The sequence below is a fragment of the Lutjanus erythropterus genome, chromosome 18 (assembly GCF_056507025.1).
Source record: "Lutjanus erythropterus isolate fLutEry1 chromosome 18, fLutEry1.hap2, whole genome shotgun sequence".
Taxonomy (NCBI): domain Eukaryota; kingdom Metazoa; phylum Chordata; class Actinopteri; order Lutjaniformes; family Lutjanidae; genus Lutjanus; species Lutjanus erythropterus.
In genome coordinates, this window is record NC_139334.1 from 32,288,624 (window position 1) to 32,300,674 (window position 12,051).

At 39.2% G+C, this 12,051-nt stretch overlaps 1 protein-coding gene across 7 annotated transcripts in view; it reads right to left on the reverse strand.

Annotated features, from left to right (window-relative positions):
• Nucleotides 1–12,051, reverse strand: part of myt1lb (myelin transcription factor 1-like, b) — a 142,311-nt gene that overhangs the window by 92,879 nt on the left and 37,381 nt on the right. For all 7 annotated transcript variants that reach the window (XM_084742300.1, XM_084742299.1, XM_084742302.1 and 4 more), the window contains exon 2: nucleotides 4,840–4,953. The gene's annotated coding sequence lies outside the window, so the exon portion shown is untranslated. The remainder of the gene's footprint in view (nucleotides 1–4,839; nucleotides 4,954–12,051) is intronic.

The window sequence follows — 12,051 nt, forward strand, 5'->3', positions numbered from 1 at the left end:
AATCCCTATATATTTCAATTTAACAAGGATTCAAAGTAATTGTTCTCTAAAATTCATGGTGTCGCTGACCAATGAAAACCATGCATCTCCAAATTTAGTGATTTTAAATCATTCAGATGACGTGAAGGATGAAGTGTTCTTTTTCAGGCTGAGAAAAATCTCTTATTTCTTACGCAAAACAAACCAACACACATGCACACACACATATACGAGCGCGATTATTCAATTAATCACTACCTATTTTGACTGATTAATTGGTTAGTTTTTTTTACGAAAAAAGTCTAAATTCTCATTTTCAGGCTACTTATATGTGAATATTTTCTGGTTTCTTTACTCCTCTATGACAGTAAACTGAATATCTTTGGGTCGAGGGAAAAACATAACTAATAAATAATTTGAGGACATCATCCTGGGCTTTGGGAAACACTGATCAACACTTTTTTTTTCTGACATTTTATAGCCCAAACAACAATTTGATTAGTTGAGAAAATAATCAACAGATCAATCCACAATGAGTAATAAGTAATCCTTAGTTGCAGCCCTAATATATATGATACATGCACAAAATCCTATAAAACTAAAAAGTAAATAAAAATTAAAACAATATTCATTATGCTTTATTATGCAGGGCTGCACAATATGGAAAAAAAACATAGTGCAATTATTTTGATGACCACTGCGATTACAATATGATTCATGATGAGTGGAAATGATCATTTTGCATCACATTTCTCATTTGAACCGAAAAAATTTTAAATCGCAAAAATGTGACATGCGTCGTCTGTAAACGTGTTCTGACAACTGGAGAAAAAGAACTGTAGGTGAAGACATTTCTGCAGTACTACAGTACTTCATTAAAATGCTGTAAAACTGCAGCTTCTGTGATTTAGATATTGCACTTGGCCATGTTGTGATTTTGAAATTATTCAGATCAGTTGTGAAGCCCTCGACAACATCACTTGGGCTGATAATGACACATTACATTTATACAATTTAACAGGATCATTCTAAAAAAGACAAATTCATTTTTCATTGATTGTTTTCTTAGGCAAACTCAATGTTGGGAGTATTGAAGCAAGGTGGAGGCACTGAACTTGTGTTTGAGTAATTCACCATTTCATTTCACACATGAGCTCCACTGGGATTCAGTTTCAAAACCGAGCACAAGCCAGTAGGTAATTAGGTAAAAATCCTGTTGCACTTCATATTCCTATTTACCATTCAGTGCCTCTAAATGTGTAGGACAGAAGTTCTTTCCATGTTTTGTAATTTACATCCATGAATTTTAATCCATGTGGCGTATTATGCAGCATATATTATTGTGTGAGGAATTTATTCACTTTCAGAAAACACAAGGTCTGAGATGATGAGAAATGGCTGCATGAAGTGAAGGCCACATCCCATTTCAAATGCTCACCATACGACAAGTTTAATTCAGCACAAAGATAAATTCTTGTAGAAGACTGGCATCTTTTGAAAATACATACATGGATTAAATTTGTTATATTCCAGTTTGAAGATGACCATATCATCATATTCAAGTTTTCATTGTTTTCTTTGGTGGCTGCTGAGGGACAGTTACTTTACATCAGTCAGTCATAAAGTGTATAGATGACGTCAGACTGCAGTATAATAGTTACTGAAAGGCTGTGTGGTGCGTTTGCTGCCACAGAAAAGAAACAAAACATACCTGTTCATGCAATGTTACTACAGCATCTTCCTGTACTCTTCAGAGCAGAACTAACTTTTTGCCATAGCGATAAAAAGCAAAAAAAAAAAATCACAGTACAAAACGTGAACAATCATCTGTTTGCACTTGTTACTCTACCTGCGGCTTCCAGTGCCAAAATGCATCTGGAACACCTTTGGTTTTAGGCCATTTTAATTGTCTTTAGCCCCACATGAAGCAGCTAACTAGCTCACTTTCACAACAAACCTCGCTACACCTCAGTCACACCTCAAGACACACCGTTTCTGCATTCTAAACTTTACCAAGGTGAAAGTATGTAAGTATTATAGTGAGATTTATTCAAAGTGTTAAAAGTAAATGCGGCATCACTCACTATGCAGTAAAATGTTCCTGTCAGTGTTTTACTATTTTATCTGATGTTTTTGGATTAATATTACTGCAGCATTAATGTGTATGTCTTTTAGGTTGTGCTCATTGTAGCTACTTTATATACCGTCATCAGATATAAACTGTGTATACTGAGATATATATCACAGAATAGCATAAAAATATGGAGATATTGTTTTTAAGCTGTATCGCCCAGCTCTATGTTGCTGTGAATGGAGTGTAGAATTCAGCGTGCATGTTGGAAAAAGCAGCTGTCCAAACGCCATCTGTGTTTTGTGTTGGTACTGATTGTACAGTTGACATGTAAATTCTCTCCCTTTGAAATTAAAGTGGCTGTGCCTCATATTAGTGTGTTTTTATCATTACACAGGACACTAGGAATTCCATCAGACAGACAAATTGCACAGAGAAACAAGGAGAGGATTTCTGCTGTTTGATAGAGAAGAATCAGGATATTACTGGGAATGAAACATGATAAGAAATGCAGCGATTATTGTAATATGCACTGAGACATAGAACAAGCAGTTTGTGTGTGTGTGTGTGTGTGTGTGTGTGTGTGTGTGTGTGTGTGTGTGTGTGTGTGTGTGTGTGTGTGTTTATCATTTGGTGGTGGGGGTGGGGGGTGGGGGTGCTCAGACATCTGTCACAACAATTCACATCGTTATCAGTTTCCCTTTGTTTTCACCTTGAAGTTTTGGGAGAATGTGTTTCAGGCATATGGCGCTCAGCCCCACCCTCCACCACACATACACACACACACACACACAATCTCACACGCTCTCACACGCTCTCAAATTGGTATTCTGTACAGTGTAGCAGCAGGGAGTCACCAAAACTGCGCTGGCACTATCGAATTTCACTGCAAATAGGTATTTACGCCATGCATCATCTAGTGACAGTAAACATGTGTGCCAAACCGATGCTAAGTGCATCTGAATGAGTGTGAAGGGCTGTGGAGATAGCATCTGAGTGGGCGCTGACAGTCAGAGTGAGAAAGAGAGCGAGGAGCGAGGGTGATGGAGACAGAAAGAGAGAGTCAAATCTGGGGAGTGGTTCCTAACTAGTATGGAAAATGGCTTTGGTGGCTGTGAACGGTGGTGAATGGCTCCGAAATGGTTAGAGTGAGAAAACTGTGATCTGAATACAATACGACAATTTATCAGCTGCTCCAGTGATGACACAGAACTGTTACAGTACAGGATGTGAGGAATTTGTGTTGGTTACTTTTGTGATCGCTATGCAATCTATGTGGATGTGAAGTTGGTTTACTTTCATACTTTCATGGTTCTATTTAATTTGCCTATTTAAAGAATTTGATCTTAGAAAAATACATTGCTACTATATTCATTGAATAGGAAGCAAAATAAAATAAATTGCTATTGGAAGTAAGTGTCAGTGAGTCTTTAAAAACTGCTCAATAAAAAGACCAATATAAAAATATGATCATATTTAACACATTAAAAACCCGATCTCATATTACCAAACATGCAGGCCTTGAAAACTTTTAATCTGTGCTTCTAGTAATTAATACCAAAACTTTCCCTTCTGACTAAGGAAGATTTTTATTTGAGACCTTTATGAAGCAGACTCTTGTTGTCATTTCAACTCAGAGTCACGTATGACAAAGAGCATGACTGACAACGTCATCCTTACCCCCCTCTGCGTTTGGTGCTGATTTGACATGTATTGCAATTTTACAAGTTTTGCTTTTCGATATTATGATTTTTTATTTGCTTTTTTTAACACTAGACCACGGAAAAAAGTTGAAATTTACACTTCTATAGATTGTATATCATGAGTCATAACTCCAAATACAAGGCGCATCACATGTCAGTCTTTCTGGGTTTTATTTCATCAGAATAATTGCTTTACTGTTTATGAAAGTGGCAAATAAAATACTCTTTGATATATAAAATTAGATGTTCAAATGATGATCATGATGCATTTTATATAGTTTATTTAGTGAGTCCCTTGGCTTGCTACTGCTACAGGTTGTCTTTTTTGCTCCCTTGTGTCAGCTTTGTTTACTCGTAGAATACAACAAATGAATTTCACCCTCTGCTGACAAAAGTGATAAAACTTCTTTACACCTCACCTGGCAAGCTTAGACTAAAATTGAATTTGAATTACATTAATTGAGGAATCAAAAACTCAATCAACAATTAAGCTGCCACACACTTCTGGCAGGTCGCCGATCATGATTGAGAGGGATTATCTTTTTGGGTCTACTCATTGTTTTTTTGGGGAAATCCTGCTTAGTTTTACTTAAAATTAATTATTTTTCCTCACCCCTACCATATACGTTGTAGAACTGACAACTCTTTTATGTTTTTTAAAAATTAATTTTTACTTTGTGGTTGCTTTGAAGACTGTGCTTTTGATATTGGCAAATGGCTGCATTTTATATTGCACTTTTATCCAAAGTGCTTTACAATTTTTCCTCTCATTTACACATATGCACCAATGGCAGCAAACTACTATTGAAAGTGCTGGTCTGACCATTTGGAGGAATTCGAGGTTCATTACAAGGGCACTTTTATGTATGGGGCATGTGATATACCTCCCACCTGACCCACAGCCACCCATTAACATGCCACCATTTGCTTTTGAAGTTGATGCTGTCATATGTTCTGTTTCTGCTTGTTTAAAAAATTGATAAAATATACTGAATGTGGTGCCAATTCAGATTTATCACGTGAATCTACATCAGAACAAGCTTGTGAATATGATCAAACCAAAACAAACAGGAGGCAGCACACTACCTGAAATGGTTTGGGGTTGAGACAGCTCTTTGGTCCAGACTTCTGCTTCCACCGTGACCTACTGACGTTCAGCTGGAGAGGAACGGCTCACCACGTCTCCTCCAAACTCATTTTCTGCGCAGAGGGAAGAAGAAGACGGAGAACATGCATCATTAAAATCATTTCCAGAACAATCACATTCACATACAGCCATGACAGGATCTGAAATTTCCTCTTCTCCTTTGACTCCAGGCTCATGAATAGTCATATAGCATCAGCTATGCGGCACACGCCAAGCGAACGTTGATTTCCGCCATAACGACGGCCGCTTGTCGTGTGCGATAGGCTTGGCAACATGGGGTAATTAGCTAGATCTATCATCTTCTGCAGGAAGTGGGGACAAATATAGCTAATGATCCGTGCCTGCCTCCGTGATTTCTCTCCTCAGCTCTCCATCCTTTGCTGAGTTTGAGGAGGAGAGGAGAGGAGACGGGAGGGAGGGTGGTGGAAGATAGCTGAGGAGCGAGTAAGGGGGTTGATGTCCTACTCTGTCAAAAAAAAAGGTAACATAACCTTCGACACGGAAAGAGATAAAGACAGAAAGGAGAGGAGATGGAGGTGTGAATGGGCAGATGCACTCAAACGCCGCCTGTGTCTTTGTTTCCTTCCATCCGCTGCTGCTAATTGAGAGAATGTATGGGGGAGAACAGATGAGGTGCTGATGGTGTATAGGGACCATCACAAAGAATGAAGGCCCCCATAGGGAGCCTACCAGACGGCCCATAACAAGTACACACACACAAACACACACACACACACACACAACAGTCATTCACAACCTATCTCAAAGCAGCTTAAATCAAAACAATGGCTGCTCCCTCAGGACTAACACAACCATAGGCATACAGTGAGTGCCTGTTGGGTGTTATGTAAAAGGAACGACGGTGTTTACGTGCAAAAGCGGACTGTACTTTGAACCAGCAGGGGGTCTCTTTTACCCTTCATCACACACATGCACACACCTCTGTTTTCCACCTTTTTTTTGTCCACTTCCTTTGTAGTGTGAATAAAAGGCACGGCCAAGCTGGAAGCGGTGCGAGTGAGTTGTAAGGGGATAGCAAAAACAATGGGCCACTCAAACTATATTTTCATTTTTACGACTACGGTCCTGCTGTCATTTGTGTTTTTGAAATCAGCGTCAAAGGCTGGTTTGTACTTGATTACAGCCACTGGTGCACTCCTAAAGCACTTTCATTCAGAAAAAAAGTGGCAGTAAAAGAAAGTCAGAGTGTTTATGGGTACGTTGCACATTGTGTATGTAAAAACATATGACTTAAGATAAAATAGCAGCTCTGGTGCTAGAAGGAATGCACACACAATTTTATTTTTGCTCCCGTTTTTCATGAGTTCAAGTAAAAAATCGAACAGCTCTACTGTGCACACAAAAGGTTTATTAGTCTAAAATTTTATTTAATCCGTGTTAGTGAGCACTCCTCCTTTGCCAAGATAATCCATCCACTTGACAGGTGTGGCACACAGAGATGCAGATTAAACAGCTGTGTTAGTGCACAGGTCTGCCTTGAACTGGTCACAATAAAAGTCTACTCTAAAAGGTGCAGTTTTCTCTTGAAAAAAGACATTTATCAAGCACTGAACTATGGCTATGTCACATAAGGCTACGGATACCAATTTTTTTCCACACCAGGGCAAAGTCACGCCATGCCCCACTCTAATTCTGATTGGCTTAATCAAACCAACCAAAGGCACCAATCGGAGGCAGAGTAGGAAGGGACTTAACTTTGCCCACCTGGGAGAAAATAGTATTTGTAGCCCTATGTGAAATAACTATAGTTCAGTGCCTAATAAATGTTTTCTTTTTTTCAGAATAAAACTGAACATTTTAGAGTGGCCTCTCGCTGTGACAAGGCACACCTGTGCAGTTTAATTACGCTGTTTAATCAGCACCTCCATTAGGACTGCACTCAAATCTGACTACGTTATTCAGGAAAGCACAAATGATGTGTTGGGAAACGTGTTGGATATTTCTCCTGTTCGAGTTGCTCACTATTATTCATAAAGGGTCAGCTCCATGACTGCCTTCACATAGTTAAAGAAGGTCTTATCTACTTAATCAGTGATTTGTGCACCAAGATTATTCTACTGAAATATCTTTTAAGTTTCTATTTCCAGTGGAAAACTGAATCTTTAAAGTTAGACAACTTTTTTTCAGTTCGGGTCAATATCCCCCAGTTTAGGTGAGGGTGGTGGTGGGCTTCAGACATGTCATAAAACTTATTTTAGCCAAAACAAAAAAAAGAGAGAAAGAGAGGAACAAATGAAAAGCACAGTATGAGGATGTGGAAATATTTAATTATATGCCAGTATTAAATAAGTTTGATGATTTGTATGCATGGCATTGCATTGCCAATGAATATTAGTTAGAAAATAAAACATTTGACTGATTTAATGTGACTTCTGGTATAAACCACGCCCACTTCTGGTCTGCTATTTGAATATACAGAGACAGATAACTTTGTCATTTTTTGGTATCTGTATCTATATAACCAACACTCTGGGCACCTCTAATCTGGATGGATTATCTTGGTAAAGGAGAAGTGCTCACAAATATGGATTTTAATGCAATTTTTGAAGAAAATTTGAGATAAATAAACCTTTTATGTGCAAAAGAGTTTTAGAACTTTTGCTTCAAATCATGAACAATGTGAGCAAGAACGAAAGTATTGCATTTTAATTTCTGTAGAGTGTAGGTTGAATGATTTTCTGGCATATTTGTAACATAATTTCACCTGCCTCTACCCTATAAAATACAAGACACCCCCAACACACACGCACACACACACACACACATACACACACACACACTCACACACACACTCATCCCTGGCCCCTTGGTCATTATAATCAGAGTGTAAGTGATGGGTCTGTCCTCTGATGAAGGTCTTCATGTGGAGGCTGATGACAAATCACAGCTCTCTGACTCTTCATCAGGACACATTCCCCCAGTATATCTATGTGTGTGTGTGTGTGTGTGTGTGTGTGTGTATACCAGAAAAAAGGGGGGAAGAAAGAGAGAGAGAATGAAAAAAAAGACAAATGCCAAGAGATACAATATAACAATACAGCACACTGTGGCAGTGTGTGTGTCTGTATTGTATGTATGGTTTTCCAGTGATGCTGTTTTGCTGCTCTCCTGCTAGTTTCAGCACCAAGGACAGTGACGGACAGAGCACAGCACAGGAAGAAGAGACCTTCAAGTGCAATGGGAGCACACACGCAGGACTGCACGCACACACAATCTCAAGTCTTACACAATCATACACATATAGATAGGCATTTATGTGCACAAGCTATTATTCTTCTTCCCCTTTGTTACAAAGATAAAATATATGACCAAGGACTGGTGGACTTCTTCTCAGCCTAGAATCCTACAAGTGTGTGTGTGTGTGTGTGTGTGTGTGTGTGTGTGTGTGTGTAGATGTGTATGTGTGTGATTTTCTTGCAGTCTATTCCTTGGAGAATGAGAGGGGACCATGCCTGCCCTTTACTGGGCTCCTATATCTATCAAAGCCAGGCTACACACTGCAAATAGCCTGGGAAGACTGGCTGCTCTGGCGCACACACACACACACACACACACACAAGTGTAATGAAAACCCTACTCTATGGTTATGTACACCGCAGTTGGAAAGTGGGCTGTGATGTCCACTGTGACATTTTCTATGACACATGCTGTCTATGACGAGCATTTTACACACACTGAAGAAAAAAAATCAAGCCCATCATATAGACACACACACATATGGCACATGAGGACATGGGGCACACACAAATAAGCACATATTACAAGAAAGACGCATGCGTTATTCATGTGATGTGTATGTATGCACACACACACACACACACACACACAGAGCAATCTTGTTCTCCAAGGCTCAGAGAGTGACTGGGGCTGCCTGACCTACATTCTAGCAGATACGTATACAGGCAGAGAGGAGATGAAATCTCTCTCTCTATTGCTCTCCCTCTCTCTGTTCCATATCCTGTGTTCTTTTCAGTGCTTGTTCATTGCCTCTTGGACACACACACACACACACACGCGCGCACACACAGTCGAGGTGAAGAAACGGCTATGATTTCTTGGCCCAAATGTCCTCACACTGCAGATGAAACTGGCATTGTCAGGCTATAGCTTCATGTGTTTGATGGATTTCAGACTGAGGTGAGAGCAGTATCACTCACTGTATATTCTGCAGGGCTCAACACTAAAGGTTGCCCGTCTGCCTGGGGCAAGTAAAATGCCATGTTGGGCAACTAAATCTGGCAACTCACTTGCCCAACTAGGAAAATGGTAAAAAAAAAAAAAAACTATTGTCTCTATTGTCAAAGAGGAGTAAAGCAACCAGATAATATTCACATTTGAGAAGCTGAAGAGAATTTAGATTTTTTTTCTTGTGAGAAAAAAATGAGTCAAAACAATTAATTGATTATCAAAATAGTTAGCAATCATTTAACAGTCAATTAATCAATTGATAGCTACAGTTCTACTTCATTAATTATCATATCAAACTGTATCTTTGGGTTTTGTATTAACAAAATGTGACATTTCAGGATATCACCTTGGACTGTGAAAAACTTGCACAGACATTTCTCACTATTTTCTGACATTTTATAGATGTTGTAGTCCTAGATTAAACATGACAATTACTTTAGTCTTTGTTTTTATTTGATAACCGCTAATAAATAAGATAAATTGTACAGGGCAAGTAAAAATTGACTTCAGGCAAGTAGATTTCCGAACAACATGCCAAATGAAAGACAACTCTAAGCCTGTTGTGTCTCTTCTCTGCCGCTTATGGAAGGTCCTCAAAGCAAGCTGTGCTTTTTGCGTATGTAAAAAAAATATTTACAACCCCAAAAGTACAGCAGGTCAAGCACAGGTCCAAAAGCTAGCGTCTCAGGCTAACAAATGGTGAGGAGAGGGAAGGGGAGTAATGAAGTGCATGTTGAGAACAAGATCAGTTGATGAGGAGAACCGAAATGAATGTGTGGCTGTGAACGAATATGTGTTCCTGTTTGTTAGCTGCTCTGATTAGCCAGAGAGCTGGAGATGGGGATGGTCTGATAATAAAGCCAGCTGGCATCTTTATCTTTTCCTCCTCACGCTGTTCTGTGTAGATCAATGCTTCTGCTGGGCTGGACTGCAAACAGAGTAAGATAAGAGGAAACAGTACACATATCACTTCTAACTTAAAGCCATCATTTTGACCCAAACTCTTATGTCTCCTAATACTGTGGGAGTGTTCTTAATTTGTCCAGCCATGCAGAGAGCAGATCACTTGCCACGCTTCATGCCCACATTTTGTCTATTTATTTGTTTTTTCTAGGTGGCGGTCTGAGGGCTCAGAGTGTCTATCCAGGAGCCCTCTCTGTGCCCAGACAGCAGAGGTTAGTAATTCAAAAGGGTTTCACTTTATAAAAAAGACCTGATCCACTACATCCCTAAACTAAACCACCCGAACCCTCTAAATCCCACTGAGGCATTACACTGACCACACTGTCAAAACAGTGATACAGAAGAAACCCACGGAAGAAATCCCATGACCCTGCATCTAGACAACTTTAATATTGCAGGATTTTTTCCAACAAATCCTCTTGCGAGTAGAGGGAAAATACAACACAAAGCATGTGAAATACAGTCTCCGGAAACGTTTTGTAACTGTTGGTTGGTTTCACCGCAGACGATTTCGTGTGAATATATTGTGCAAAAATCTGTTTTTATTTCAAAACACGTAATTTTACTAATGATACTTTTATTTCAGAATACTTTTTATGGGGCAGCATAGTTCTGGGTTCAGGCAAGTCCCTTCTTACCCCTGACCAAGGTGCTGGCTTAGAATTGGAATTAGTCCCCTGATGCTGCACAGTGGTTGCCTACTGATCCTAATACTTGACTGAATCTCATCAGGCCTCATTCACTAACGTGTGTAGAAATGTTGTTATTGTTCACACAAAATAAATCACCATCTGATTCATGAAACGTGTGCACCAGCCCACTTTGTTCTTACCACCGTGTGTATGTTAGTGAATCAGAATCATTCTAAACTGACTATACCTGCTGTCTGCAATCTGCATATTGACACACCCCCTTTTCTCTGTATAAGGAAATATGTTTGCATAGAAATATATCATAGAGAAATCGGTAAAGTCACTGTAACTTCACATTCAGGCAGAATCATATGTTGCTGTGATGTGGTGGGGTGATTATTTGTGTTAAGAGTTTAATTGCTGTGAAAGAATCAAGAAATTACATTTTATTTCTCTGATTCAGCAGCTTTTGACCAGCGCTGAGCACCGCCTCCCCCCATTAACTCTGTACCGCGGACAAAGTGCTGCACTGCCGGTGTCCGAGGAGGAAGCTGGAGAAAGCACACTGCGACTCATAATAATAACTCCTTGGGCTGCAATAACTGAAGCAGTGCATGTTGTGTTGTGTCCCAGGAGAAACAGACTGTTTCTCAGATGAAAAAGTAATGGTTTGACATTAAAGTTTATGCGTTAAAAAGAATAACAGACCAGAAGGAAAATAAGGAAACAGGTGGAGAACAAGGAGCAACTGATCTGTCAGCCCAAGGTAAAAGACTCAACGCAATTATTGGAAATATCCATAAGTGGGATAATAAAAATAAAAAAAGTGACAATATCCAGCAAGGACTTTCACCCAATGCTAACAATCATTAATAATATGGCATGATATATTCATAAAATTAAACACAAAGTGCTTAACATAAAAACAGATAATCATGACATATATGATAAAATCCTAACAACAAGGAACGAGATGATATCAACCATAAAAACACTTCCAGGACTATTTAATAAATGCAATTTTTGATATGCTTTATATTTAGTTAAAAGATGCGTTTCAACTAAGGCGGCCAGGCTGTCATTATTTGTACGTATGGTCTGAGGCAGTTCTACATTTGTTCACAGAGTACAAACAAATTCAGGTAAGGAAATATTGAAGAATCCCAGATTTGTGCCCAAAATGTTCGATGCACAGTTTAATCACAAAGTTGTGCATATGCAGTGTTTGTGAGTGAGGCCAAGTGTACGTTGTAGGTGGCACCAGGAATACTAGCTGGTTAAACTAATCATTAATGTCTGTCTAAAGGGAATTCAGATTTCTTCGAAACATGTTATATATGTTAGAAA